This window comes from Meleagris gallopavo, chromosome 5 (genome assembly GCF_905368555.1).
Source record: "Meleagris gallopavo chromosome 5, MGAL_WU_HG_1.1, whole genome shotgun sequence".
NCBI lineage: Eukaryota > Metazoa > Chordata > Aves > Galliformes > Phasianidae > Meleagris > Meleagris gallopavo.
In genome coordinates, this window is record NC_139408.1 from 23,957,023 (window position 1) to 23,970,477 (window position 13,455).

Sequence of the window (13,455 nt, forward strand, 5' to 3'; positions counted from 1 at the left end):
GATGTGTAGATGTGACATTTAGGGACATGGTATGATGGTGCACTTGTAGTGTCAGGTAGATGGCTGCACTTCATGATAGTAAGGGCTTTTTCCAACCTAAATGATTCTGTAATTCCTGATGGAGGATTTCATCATGCAAAGTCCCCAGGTCCATCCTGAGTCAACATGCACTCATCAAGCTGCACCATATCCTGACAGGATATCAGCAGTAAACAGTAGGCAAATACTCACGCTTTATCACTGGTTGGTATTTGTTGTTTTTAGAGATCTGCACTAAAATTCCCACTGAAAAAAAAATGCATACAATAAAAGTAGCTTCTATTTTCTGCCTACGGCAGAGCAGCGCAAAAAAAGGCACTTCCTTCATTATTATTCTGTGCACAAAAATGGTTTGATGATGTCCATGTCATTTTTTTGTTTTGTTTGTTTTTAGATTTTTTTTTTGTTGTTGGCATCCATTTGATTAAATCTTGGGAAAAGGTTTAGTTACAACCTTATTTTACATATCCATGAAACCATCTCCTAAAGCGTTTGTCTTTCACAGTGTGTGTCATACTGGGGTGCGCTGGGACGAGCCAGAAATTCTCACCACCATCACCAATGGGCAAAGCAGGCCCCCACCTCGGGCATGCTGAGCACTCACAACTCACATCTGGTTCTGGCACATGACCATGCACAGCCTCTGGATGTGAGCTTTCTGCAAAAAGTGCCTTCTTGTAAAACTGGAGACAAAAATGTGGACAGAAAGCAAACCCATACAGCAGCCCTAGCATGACTAAAGCACAAACAGATATTTGCTGGAAATCGTTGGCAGCATTTTCTCAGCAAAGGTTATTGTTAGAAAATATAATTGATATTAATGTCTGCGGTTATCTCATCTGATTGTATCAGCAAAATATGCTATCACTTGATAATTACTTCTAACATGATTTTCACGGGCAAACAGTCGATGCTGGAGAACAGAGTTGTCTTTCTGAGCCCAGCAAAATCCTGCCTAATTGCAAATTAAGCTCCAGACCGAAGCCAGCTCGCAGCCGCTGCATCCACTTTGAGAAAGGAGCACTTTCCCATTTAACTTGGGATGATTCTCATCATCATTTCTCCATGGAAGTAACACTTTTCTGACCAAATAACGCTGTCAGCCTGCAGAACATTGCCGTGGTACAATAGCTGCCTGCTCAGGGCTCACTCGCCACCTGCTTTTCCTTGTTTTGTTTTCTGGCCTCTAATTACTGAGCAGAGTCAATTCCTAATGAGGCAGTTTGATTTCCTGTTTTTCATACTTCTTGAGCCACTTAAAGAGCCAGTCCAACATAAAAGGAACACTTTTCTAAACAGATTTTAAATTAATTATAATAACCTTGGTGGTTGTTGTTGTTGTCGTTCGGCGTGTGTACATGTGTGCACATCTGACTTTTCCATGGCTGTGTTTCTCATTTAATGTTTCCACACGGAACAACCATTTTTTTGTTGTTGTGTTCCCCCCCCTACTCCCGCCCCCCAACAATGCAAACTGGAAATTCTTGTCCAGGAAACTGTAGCCACAGAAACGCTGTGTCTGGGGCTGAGGAGGAAAAGGTGATGATGTCATGAATAATTGGGCTGTGAGAAAAGATGGAGCATGAATAAGGAGGGAAATATTCTGACGTCTGTCTTAAAAGCTGGAAGATAAACACTTGTTGTGAATGGTACACGCTGGCTTCCAAAAGGGCCATTAGGAAGAAGAACAGTATTAAGCGACCACTCAAATGTACGAATGATGCTAACGAAGTCTCCCAGCCCTCTAACCCCATGGCACACATGTAACGCCTCTCAGATCGCATCGCGGGGCTTCCTCTGCGGATTCCAGTGGCACTGGAGAGCTACCGCTGCTCTGGGGCTTTAGGGAGGTCTCAGCCCTCTTCCTGCTCCTGCTCCCACCCCACTGCTCTGCCCCAGCTTCCCAGTGGCACTGGTTGAAGCTGCTGGCAGAGTACACATCAGGACCTTGCTGCAGAAATGGTTCCCCATTACTCTCTGTCCTCCAGCCCTCCCATGGCAGCCAGTTGGGCACTCCTTGTACCAGAGGTTTGGAGTCTATATCAACAGGTTATGTCAGCCAGCAGCCCCAGGACCTGTTACACCAGCAAGCGCTGGAGTTTCTCTGTGGAAACTGCAAATAAAGCTCACTGAAAATAAATAAATAAATACATAGGCAGAGAAATAAATAAAAAAATAAAAACCCACCCTACAACCTGCTGCTGGAAACAGAGAAAAACCAATTATGTGATAGCCCTAAAAATTTAGCTGTGGCTCAACCATGGAGGGCTGCATTCCAACCCCACCCAAATCAGAGAGCTGAGAAAACTTCAATGGGCTCTAGCTTCTGGATTATTATTATTATTATGACAGGGTTTTCCTCTCAGGATTCAGACTCTCTCTAAATGGTGGGAAAAAGGGTTTTATACAACCTCCAGTCTCCACATGACAAAGTGACTGCCTATTCCTACAGTCGTCTGAACAGAATAGACGGAATAAGCTATTGTCTGTGCTCAGAAGTCAGCTCCCGCACCAGCACTTGATTGGTCCAGGATGTAGAGGAACAAAAAGGTCATTGAATAAAAGAAGAACAATACTTTTCATGAAACAAATGAGCTTTTGCTAATTTATAACATGTTTGGTTTGGGTATCATATACATCAAAATGATGTAATTAGTAAATGTCATTTTCTGCAGAGAGAGAGCTCAGCAAACCCTTAATGATGGGAATTTCCTGCCCCAGACTGTAGGCTCTGCACTACCGGGGCATCATAAAGATGCTGTATTTCACTCGTAATTACAGTGGGTACAAAGTGGAACCCAGGCGTGCAACAACGGGATGAGGAAAAAGTTCACCTACTGCAGAGGTTAGCTACACCGAAGGATTAATGGGAAGCATGCAACAGAGCAAAGGCTGATTAAAAATACAGGCACGTTCCACACCCAGTGTCTGAAACCTGGGAGCTGCATTATGCAAACAGTTCCACCTCCAGATACCAACATCTCTCACCATCCAGCTTTGGCCCTGAGCACTCAGCTGTTGACCTTCCTGCAACACACCCAGTCACCACCTCAGCTCCTGGAGCGCCTGGATCAGAGAGACGCTTGGATTTGGACAGCAGCTCCGCACATTATACAGCACTCTGCTGTACCTGTCCAACTGCAAGATGGTTTTCAGCAAGAGACCTCAATATGCTCAGCGGAAACTTCACCTTTTGGAGTTGTGAGGGTGTTGGTCCCATGCACGCATACAAACACCCACAGTCACATTCACAACGTCAGACATGTTTATGCCAGAAGTTACATTTTCTAGGTCAGAGGAAAAACTGCTCTCACAATGCCGTTAGCTCAAAGGGGAGCCAGAAGTACTGGAGATCTCATATAAGAGACAGTCCTCAAACACTAGCATTTCAGGTTATGCAGGGCCACTTCTCAAGACTCCTGATACACTGCAAGACAAGAGTGACTGAGCAACATAAGGAACCTTCTTGCTAGGAAAACAGTAAGTCTTCAATTTTTTTATTTTTATTGCAAATTAGGCTTGAAACTAAGCTAAGAAAACAAAAATTTATCTAAATCCATTGCAAAAGCAGCTGGCTACAGCAGTGGGGGCAAAAGATGTAAGTCCTCTTCACTTGTGCTTATTCTTTCTTCAAATAAACACATTATCTACACCTGGGAAACTCCCCAAAATCCTTCTTGCATCTCTTCCTTCAGGTCCTTAAGGCAGCCCTGAGTTGAATGTTGTTATAGTAGCAAAAAAAAAAAAAGGGAAAAAAACAAAAGGAAGACTGTTTCTACTTGCACCATGAGAAAGATGAAGAGACACAGCAAATTACAAATTACAAGTCTACCAGATTTGAAGAGGCTATCAGAAAGGCTCCTCCTAAGTTAGTTGCTCAGGCTTGGGGGATTACCCCTGGTTTGCTTTCATTTCAAACATTGTTGACCCTTTCTGTCCAGAAGTGTTGCACCAGACCTGTTCCCGCAGACCAAGGCTGCTGCAGGAGCACAAGGATGCTAGGATTGCCCCAAGAGCAGCACAGTGCTCACTGCTCCCAAAGCACCTCTGAGTTGGAGGGCAGTGAATGAAGCCACCATCTAGAAAACCTTTTCTCATGTGAAAATCCACTGGGCAGGTTTACGAACAGAAATCTCCTCCGGCAACGGCCACAGCATTCTCTGAGCTGTGTGATAAACACGTTATATTAGTTCATGTTTCCTTCTTTGCAAGAATTACTCAGGCACATGCGAAACAATAACATGATTTGGAAAAGCTTCCTTGATCATTTGTACTGCAACTTTGTTCTTTGCGGCAAACTAAATGTATGTGAGAACTAAAAGGGAGGCCCAAAGGGCTAGCAAATGCTAATTAGAGTCTCTTCTGCCAGGAATGGGCATGTCTAAGCTGGAAAATGTTTAACTGCTCGGGATTTTCACCTCTGTATTAGCAAAGGAAGGACACCTCTACATTCTTCTCCTCAGGAAATACCCTTACATTCTCTTCTGGTTCAGAAAGGAAAACACTCCAGTGCAAATAATTTACTTCACACCCGCTTCTTTCCTCTCCTTTAATTTGCTTTTTCAAAAATTCCTTATGCTGCCAACTTTTCTATCTTTTATGAAGATTAACCCAGCAATTCCCACATTTGTGAGCAGCTCAAACGGAAATCTGCTAGAAGAATAATCTTGAGTCAACAAAAGTGTGTTGTGATGGGCCCCAGCTGAGCCAGCTGCATTCCTGCAGCTCTGAAAGAAGATAAGCACAAACACCCTCCTTGCAGGTAGAGTTCAGGCACTATGGAAAAGTAGACAACCACATGTCAACTGTTCTTCTGTGTGTATATCATCATTTCTGGGCTCCCAGTCACCAGAGGGCAACACCAATAGGACCAACCTGCACCCTGCTGTATTGCCATGCTCAGTCTCAGAAGTGAGCACCACCGACAGGTGATGCACAGGAGATGCATTTGGGAACTGACCTGGCCTGCTGACAGCTCCCTGGGTGCACAGAATAGCAGCAAGAGGAGAACCTCTTGCTGGAGTTTTCTTCTCTAACACATGTCAGTGTTCATCCCTGAAGGCATTCAAGAAACATGTAGATTTGGCACTGGGTTGAGGGCACCGTGGGTTGGTGGGGATGAATTAACAATTGGACTAGATGATTTCAGTGTTCTTTTCCAACCTTAATGATTCTATGTGGAGAAGGCTACAGCTCTTCCTGCACAGCTGGGCACCCACCAGCTTGTGGCACCACCCACTCAAGGATCAAGGACGACAGGTAAAGGTGTTGACTCACAGACAATCCACCTTTTTCAGCTAACCACTCAGTTACGTAAATGAGTGCCTGCAGCACACTTTCAGTTCCTCTAAGTCACGCTCCAGTGTTTGGCTCACCACAAGACAAGAATATGTCCACAACCTCAAGGCAACACCTGCTCACCACAGCTACAGCTACTGTAATGCCAACAGCATGAGGCAAAGAAGTCAGGTTAATGGATTGAGAAGCCTCGTAGATGGGGAAGGAAATTCGCCCATGGTTGAAGATGAACAGCCCATGGCTGCACACTAGGAGAGATGTGTGGCTGGCAATCAACCAAAGAAATGGACAGCACTTGTTTATTGTAGTGGTTTCCTGCATTTCTGATATCTGGATGAACAGAGGTAATAAAGGTGTAATTTAAGTTAAGCATTTATTTACTTTCTACTTAGAAAATGTAACTGAGCTAACCAAATAGTCTCTTCTCATCAACCCAAGGTCATACATTAGCTGCAACTGCATTTTCCTTCGTCTTGTCTTTGGCAGAGTTTGTGTTCTTATAAGCATTCACCCAGCCACTGCAGTAGATATGATAGAGCAGGGAGAAACTGAGTAGCAGCAAGGCTGCAGGAAAAAAAAAAAAAAAAAAAAAGCCAGGAATAGGCATGTGGAAAGAAGATCACAAGAGAACATAAAAGAGCTAGCCAAACGCAAGAGGCAGGAGCATTCTATGAGGCGGGGAAGAGGAGTGCAAGCAGAGAGAAGTGAAAGTGAAAAGGAATGAAAACACCAAAGGAAATAGGAATTAAAACCACTCAGAGAGAGCAAAGGGGATGGGACAAGAATGGAAAGGAGGGACTGTGAGCAGGGAAGTGCTGCAGCTCAGCTGAGATCCTCTGTGTTCCATAGTGGGAGCAACAAAAGCCTCAGGAACAATATAAGCAGACTAGTGTGAGGCAGAAATTAAGCAACACCAAAAAAGCAAATGCACACATTCAGGAAGGCGATTGGACTAGAACAACAACAAAGAATGAAAAGTGACTGAGGTAGTGCTGCTCATTCACCTCTCTCCATGGAACAAGTTCTGCTCAGTGGAGTAGTACAGCCAAAGGCATGGATGAAGCCAAAAACCCCCGCAGGTACACTTTAAGATCTCTGCATCAGAGACCAGTCCAAGTACAGAAGTATCTCTCCTCTTGATGTAGAGATTGTGTTAGGGTCTGAGGCTCCCAGACCCCTAAGCTGGGGTCTCCAAAATCAAGACTGAGGATTTGGGGATAAAGAGTTCTACACCAGAACACTGGTACCATCAGAGTACAAAATCCCTCACTTGGTTTCTTTATTTTACAACTTATATAATAATCTGCTTTTGCCTTTTGATCTTTTTGCTTGTTCTGCCTGGAAGGAGAATAGCCACCAATTCAGGTTGCTACCAAAACCCAATAGGACAGCAATCCTTCTGGAACGCAGCTCTATTTTCCAGCAGCACTCTCATTCCTTCCTCTTCCACTACATGAGGGTATGGAGCCACGGTGCCTCTTAGTGTTCAGCCCCTTGGTCTCACAGAGCACTGGCTCAGGACCCAAGAGATCCCTTCATTCCCAGAGACGTGTTTGCCCTTTTGAGTCAAGGGCAATCCCTGGGGAGACCCCATGCACTGCTTCAGCTGGAAAACTGACTGCAAAATCAGCAAAAGAGAACACGGGAAGGTGAAATAGGAAACAAGGTGAACAAGGAAAAAGCTGTATGGGGCCTTGATTTATTTAAATCCTCTTAAGGTTTTGACATTTGACAACTGCCTCTTGCATTGTATCCTACAATCTAATCATGCTTATTTAACAACAACAAAAGTCTACTTGTTTTAAAATCATAGCCCAACTATCCCATTTTGTACCTTCACACTCATGAGCTACAGAAAATACAATGAAGTCCATTTCAGGCCCAGCTTTCTCCATTTCAGGGAAGTGTGCTTCCTTCTGACAGCTGCTTGACTCATCGCTTTGTGCCTCCTCACACAGCCACCGCTCCATGTCTCCATCTGTTCTGTGGCACTCTCCTGTCTCTTTCCTACGGGTGGGGAGACCTGTGCAGAGTCCCAGACACTGCAATATCACAGATACACGTCACTGGTTTCATCTGCAGTTCCTGCCCAAAGAGTGAGTGGCACTTAGAGTTGGGTACTACTCCCAGGAAAACAGGTCATTGAAGCAACTTTCAAGTTTGGAGAGAGGGAAAAACAAACAAAAAACCCTGTCGTCTCAAGGTAGTAAGAAAGAGAAAAACACCAGGATCCAACAGGGCAAGTCATGCTTGAGACACTGCCCTGAGCTCAGCCAAGGGAAATCATCCCATGGCTGTAATACTGCATTAAGAACAGGAGAGAGAACTGCTCAGGAAAGGGAAGAAGTCAGCATCCCTTAGCCCATAGGGGCTAACCACCCCTATGCGATTTTACCAGGTTTGGATACAAGCAATGTACTCTGAATGTCTAACACTGCAGTGACCTCAGTGACTTACTAACCTTTAGGTTAAAACAACAAATTCACTGTCACCTGTTAGCAGAGCTGCACGTTCCAGCTGCCCTCAAGCTTCTCAGTACATAAGCCCAAACCTAAGGGCTGCTGGCAATCACTGACTCGGCAGTCCTTGGCAAAGCCACCAGCAAAGACTGCTGGCTCCAGGGACTGAACGCTATTTGTGGCAGCTTTCCAGGTTGCCGCCCTACACACTAGTGACCAAAAGTCACTACCACCTCTGAGCATCACCTGTCCTGCATGCCATGAATCTACTCCTTTCTGCCTCAGTGCCAATGGATATTGGTCTACACGCAATGATTGCGAACATCTTTTCTGATGAGTGGACTAGAAACTTTGTTACACTGGTATAAGCCACTCCAAACTGGCATGAAGGAGTGTTAGAATCACAGCACAGAGCAGCTCTCACTGCTGCTGCTTGTGCTGTACTGGATCTGTTACTAAGAAGAGGTACTGTCCTGTGAACTAAGACGTGCCAGGCCTTACAGCAGCACTGAATTCAAGAAGGAGCTTGGAATATCATAGGAAGCAGATCTGAATGATCACACACTGACAGAGAATACAGTGGCCCCTGTTATTGGTTTAGCAGCGTCTGATAGGGATACAGAGAGCACGTTTCCAGACTAGCCTAAACTTTACATTATGCAATACCAAAAAGATACATCTCTATGGAGTTTGTAGTTAGAGTTGCTTGGGAGTCAGCAGCAGTACAAGGCTTAGAGCCTACAGCAGATCTTTAAGTTATAAAAGATATCAGTTTCTTTTTTAGGAGCAAACTGAAATTGCTCCAGTGTTTATAGACCACAAGCCTTAACTACGCTATGTTCACTAGCACATTTTTCTAAGCCAGGCTCTGTCCTTTAAGCATTCTGTTTGTACAGCAGCTTTTGTTGGTATTTCCTCATTTGAGTTGCAGTCACTCGAGTATAGTCATTTGTATGAATGAGCCTTCTAATCACTCTTGCTGGCTGCCTTTGAACGACCACACAATTAGAAGCAGCATCAAGAAAAGTAACACAAACAACAGATTGAATTTGACTTCATCAGCTTGTAACTAGGAAAAAATACAAAAAACAGGAGCCAATATAAAAAACCAATTCTAAAAACCAGCACGAAGCAACACAAAGGCATCCACATACAGTTACTTTTTCCACCCTCCTCCCTAGATTGTTGCCTTCAGAAGAGCAAGTCTACCCACACAGCATATCATACACATTTTCTGTACCTTCTCCTTTTCCTCTGCTTGAATACCATTTTCAGCTTTCCATCATTTAGCCAGCCAACACCCTCATCCTCCCCTTAAACACCCACAACATCACAACAACCTCAGCTACAAGAGTGAAGCAATACTATACAACAAAGACTAAACTCCTTCCTCCCCCTACAACCTCTCTCTTTCCAACCCATCGCTTTTATCCTACCGTAAAGCTGGACAACGCCAGAGCTCAGATCAGCTATGACAGAGCACAAGGAGCACATCACAAGCATCTGGATAGGTCAACAGCTTCCAGCAGGGCAGCCTGGTTTCAGGTGAGCATCATCATACCACCTCCATTAAGAGTACCTGGGAACCATAAAAAAAGAAAACAAACAAACAAAAAAAAACAACCTGGCAGGTGGATATATTGCCTATCTTCAACCATTTACCTGCTGCTTGCAACATGAAGAGGTGCTTCAAAACAGATCTATTGCAGAGGGTGTTTTGTGGGGGTTCTACGGCTCCTGCGCCACCAACCCCAAGTAAGCTGAATCCCCTCAAGCCAGAAAGGCAGGCAGAACTTGCATAAACAGTCATATCCTGGCTAGATCTGTATCTCCCAGCATCTTCTGTCATGACTTCCCTGCTGATGGCATCCACTGCTGGAGGGATAGTGCAGGGGAAACCATCCCTAGTGACTTTTCTGCCCTGTTGTTTACCCTTGATATCTAAGACATAGCAGACATTGTGGTGGGTAAAAAAATCAAGGCAACGGGACATAGACTGCCCTCCAATTCCAACTCCTTTTGCCACGTCTGATGGAGGAAAAGGTTTATTCAAGCCTTGCCAAAAATCTCAAACATAAAAGCTACATCTAGGAATACTTTAAAGCTGGAGTTAGCCTTCGCAAGTGAATGTTCACTGTTTTCATCAGTTTCAAGAGTTTTGAGAATTAATCAGCTGTGAATTGTTTCTAAAATGAGACAAGAAGCAGCACTCATCTGTGGGGGGTTGCAGCAAGCATGAAATGAAACAGAACATGAACGTGTGGCCAAAACTCTTAAATGGGAAAACAAGCAGGCACCAAAATAAGCAGTTGTACAATGTGTTGTGTAAAGTGCTGTCACTGGGCAATTCATCATTAACAGAATAAAACTTTTCCTAGTACATGGGATAAAGCATCTCCGTTTGGTGCTATTCTCCAAAGACTTCAGCTGCCACTGTGTAAATGTCAAGACTGAAGGCTAAAGCCTCTGCTAGATCCTAGATAATAAACACACCGGGTATCTAAATTGTTATATATCTTGGCACTTGACCAGCAAAATGTCCACGGAAAACCGTATGCCAGAAAATCTGCCTTCTGCTTTTAAGCTGATTATTCAAGGGTTAACTATGAGCTCCCCTAATGAATTAATAAAACCCAGACATATTTTAAATCTATTGATCCATCACCATATCTATTTGGGAGCATTATGAATGTATAAACCATAAGATGGAAATGCTTTGTAACCTACCAAGTTGTTTGTTGGTTGTGGTACATACTAGTTGAAATCTCCCTTCATCCACATTCACTACAACACTCCAGATTTTATTAAGAATGAACTTAGAACAGAACCTTGTGTTAGTCTTTCCCGATTGTACAAGTCACACCTCTCAGCGTCACAATTGTGGCCCAATCCCCACCTTCTGCATCTGTTGCACCCTTTCCGTGTCAGACCCATGCCTTTTGTTGGGTGCCTTGCTGTGCATAAGGAAGGTTTCAATGGGAAGTGTCAAAGCACAGGCTACCTATGAGGCTGCATTTTTTTGTATCCAGTAGCCACTTCTGCACGTTCTGTTGTAAGGACTGCGTTCTCAACAGGACTGGGGCACACCTCACCCTGAGCTCAATGTCCCAAGCAGCGCCAACAGTCAATGTCCAGAGCCACCCTTTGCTCCCAGCTCCTCCCCAGGCTGCTGTGCATTTGGCAAACTGCATCGTTTCGGTTCTTTTTTCCTCTCCTGTCTTCTGACTGACTCATCTATTCAGCTGCTCAGGAAGGGATGAATCCCACCTCTCTCTAGCTATTTAAAAATTAGGGGTCTCACCTAATCTAGACTTTCACTTTGGAGATAAGGGTTTCTGCAGGTGACAATTCATCTGGTCTGATACAGACTCCACCCCCAGGATAGGTGATATGGTCCCATCTCCCAGTATTCTCTCAAGAGGAAATGTGGACATATAACATGGCCCACCTACCTGATACACAGCTAAAGTAAGGTGAGATAATTCCCACCCTAAGCTCTGACAAGGTTTCTCACTCTGAGTCTGTGTTTGTGCTTACAGAATCTCATGCAGTGGCCTCATTTTTCACTCCAGGCTTTTAAACATTAAGCCCAGCTCACCCTTCTGCTTAACTCCTCCATCATGGTAGCAACATCAGGATGCTGTGTCTCTGCAGTCTGGAATGGATCTTTCCATAGGTGCGTGCCTTTCCACAGGTGATTAAAGTCACTTAAAGACACTTCACTGGTTACCTGACCTCATCACGCTGGGATGAAGTGGAGTTCCAGCAGTAGCAGACTTCCAGGCAGAGTTCCACACAGGTGCTCAGCCTAATAATGGCCTCTGCACTTCTTCACATTAGCCAAGGCTACAGGAGACACAGCCACCATGGGCACCTGAGCAGGAGGAAAGGATCAGGTACACCGTGTCCTCAGCAGCATTGCTTTGTATGACTGGACACTTGAGATAAGCATTTATTGCTCATCCACCTAGAGCATGCTACACAGTCAAGGGCCAGCTATCTCCAGCCTGCTAAATTACCTGATGAAACTTTTGATTTAAGGAACTTCACCGGCAGCCTGGGCAAGAACAGCTTCTGCCATCCAGATAGATCTGCTGTCACGTGTGACTGACAAGATATTTATGCTGATGCGTCAACAGACAGATTCATTAATTTTCTTCTCCCTTGTTCCATTATCTAAGCCCTTGTGACATCCGCAGCCACTGGAGTGAATGTTCATTTCTATTCCATTGTCATACTAACTACTGCTCTAGTTTAAGTATTCTTTTGAACCCCAAGAACAATGTGCACAAGGCGCAAATCCATCCCGCTCCTCCATGGCTAAGTAGGGCCATTAGACAGGAGAAACAATGGGAACACAGCGGGTGCTCTGTGTTCGCTCCCTGCATGGCCGCACACAAAGACAAAAAGGAGGAGCGCTGGATGGGCCAGGGATGGGTGTCGGATACCCCGACGCACTCGTTTTCCCAGCATCCCCAGATCACAAAGGAAAAGAGGGTCTGCATGGGCCTGCAGAGCCTGCATCAGTCACTGGGCACAGGACCTCATTGTTTAGTTTATTTTGTTTCCCCAAACAATATGTCACATATTTACTTTCCTCTCGGAGGGCCGATGCTAGCACAAAATCATCACCACATTATGTCAAAATGTCAGCATGCCGCATCGCCACAGCTCCACATGAGGCTGCCTGGTGGGCCCCCACAAGGGCTCCTGCATCCAATCATTTCCCACTAGCAGCGTTTGCAGGACAGTAGATCTTCTTAAAATAGGACAAACCCAGAAATCCTGGAGCCGGGGGCAGCCCTCACTCATGTCTCTGTCTTGAGTGACTCCATCTGGACAATCCAGGATCACTTTTGATGGCCTGCAAAAGCAGCTGCTGCTGGTTAACAATTTTTTTTTTTTTTTTTTTTTTACTAGAACTAAAGAAAAATGCTACAGGTAAAAAGTCAGGATGGTCTTTTTCTCGTTATTCATTAGAAAGTTTTACCTACAGCACAGGGATTTTAAAAGGAGTTTCCTTACCTAGGTAGCCAGCTGTATTTAAATACCTTTCACTGTTACAGCTCTGAGGAGCTGCAGCTGCTCAGACCAGCTTCCCCTGGTGTGCACGCAGGTGCAATGCTGTGAGCCCCACAGCCCTCATCCTGCTGCTGTGCCAGCACCAGCCTCTGGAGAGGACCCTAAATCCTGTCCTGCACTTTCTGCAACTCCCAGCTCGTGCCAGGCTAAAGGGAGCAGGGAAAGTGATTACAGTAGCCACTTGCAAGCCTCCTTCAAGAGATCCCAGTGCTGTGTACTATAGCCCCAGACATATTCTAAGCAGCCAAGGGCAACCCAACCATCTGCTGGAAGACATAGACCTCTGAGGCAGGAGTTCCCAGTGCTGGGCCCATGGGAGGTTTACCAGCAGCCCACAAAGGGGGGTTTTCCCTTAACCAAAGCCTGCACTTTGTTATGCTGCTCCAGGCAGGGCCCAGCCATGGCTGCTGGCCCACATGTTCCCTTTGTGCAAACAAACACCGGGTCCTAGCAAGGCACAGCCAGCCTCCCAGTCCCACCTACAGCTCTGAGGTTCAAAACCTAACAAAGATTCAAGTTGCTCTTTGGTGCTTCTCTCAGTTCCAGCCACAGTTCCCAGGAGCACTTTTTATGAGAG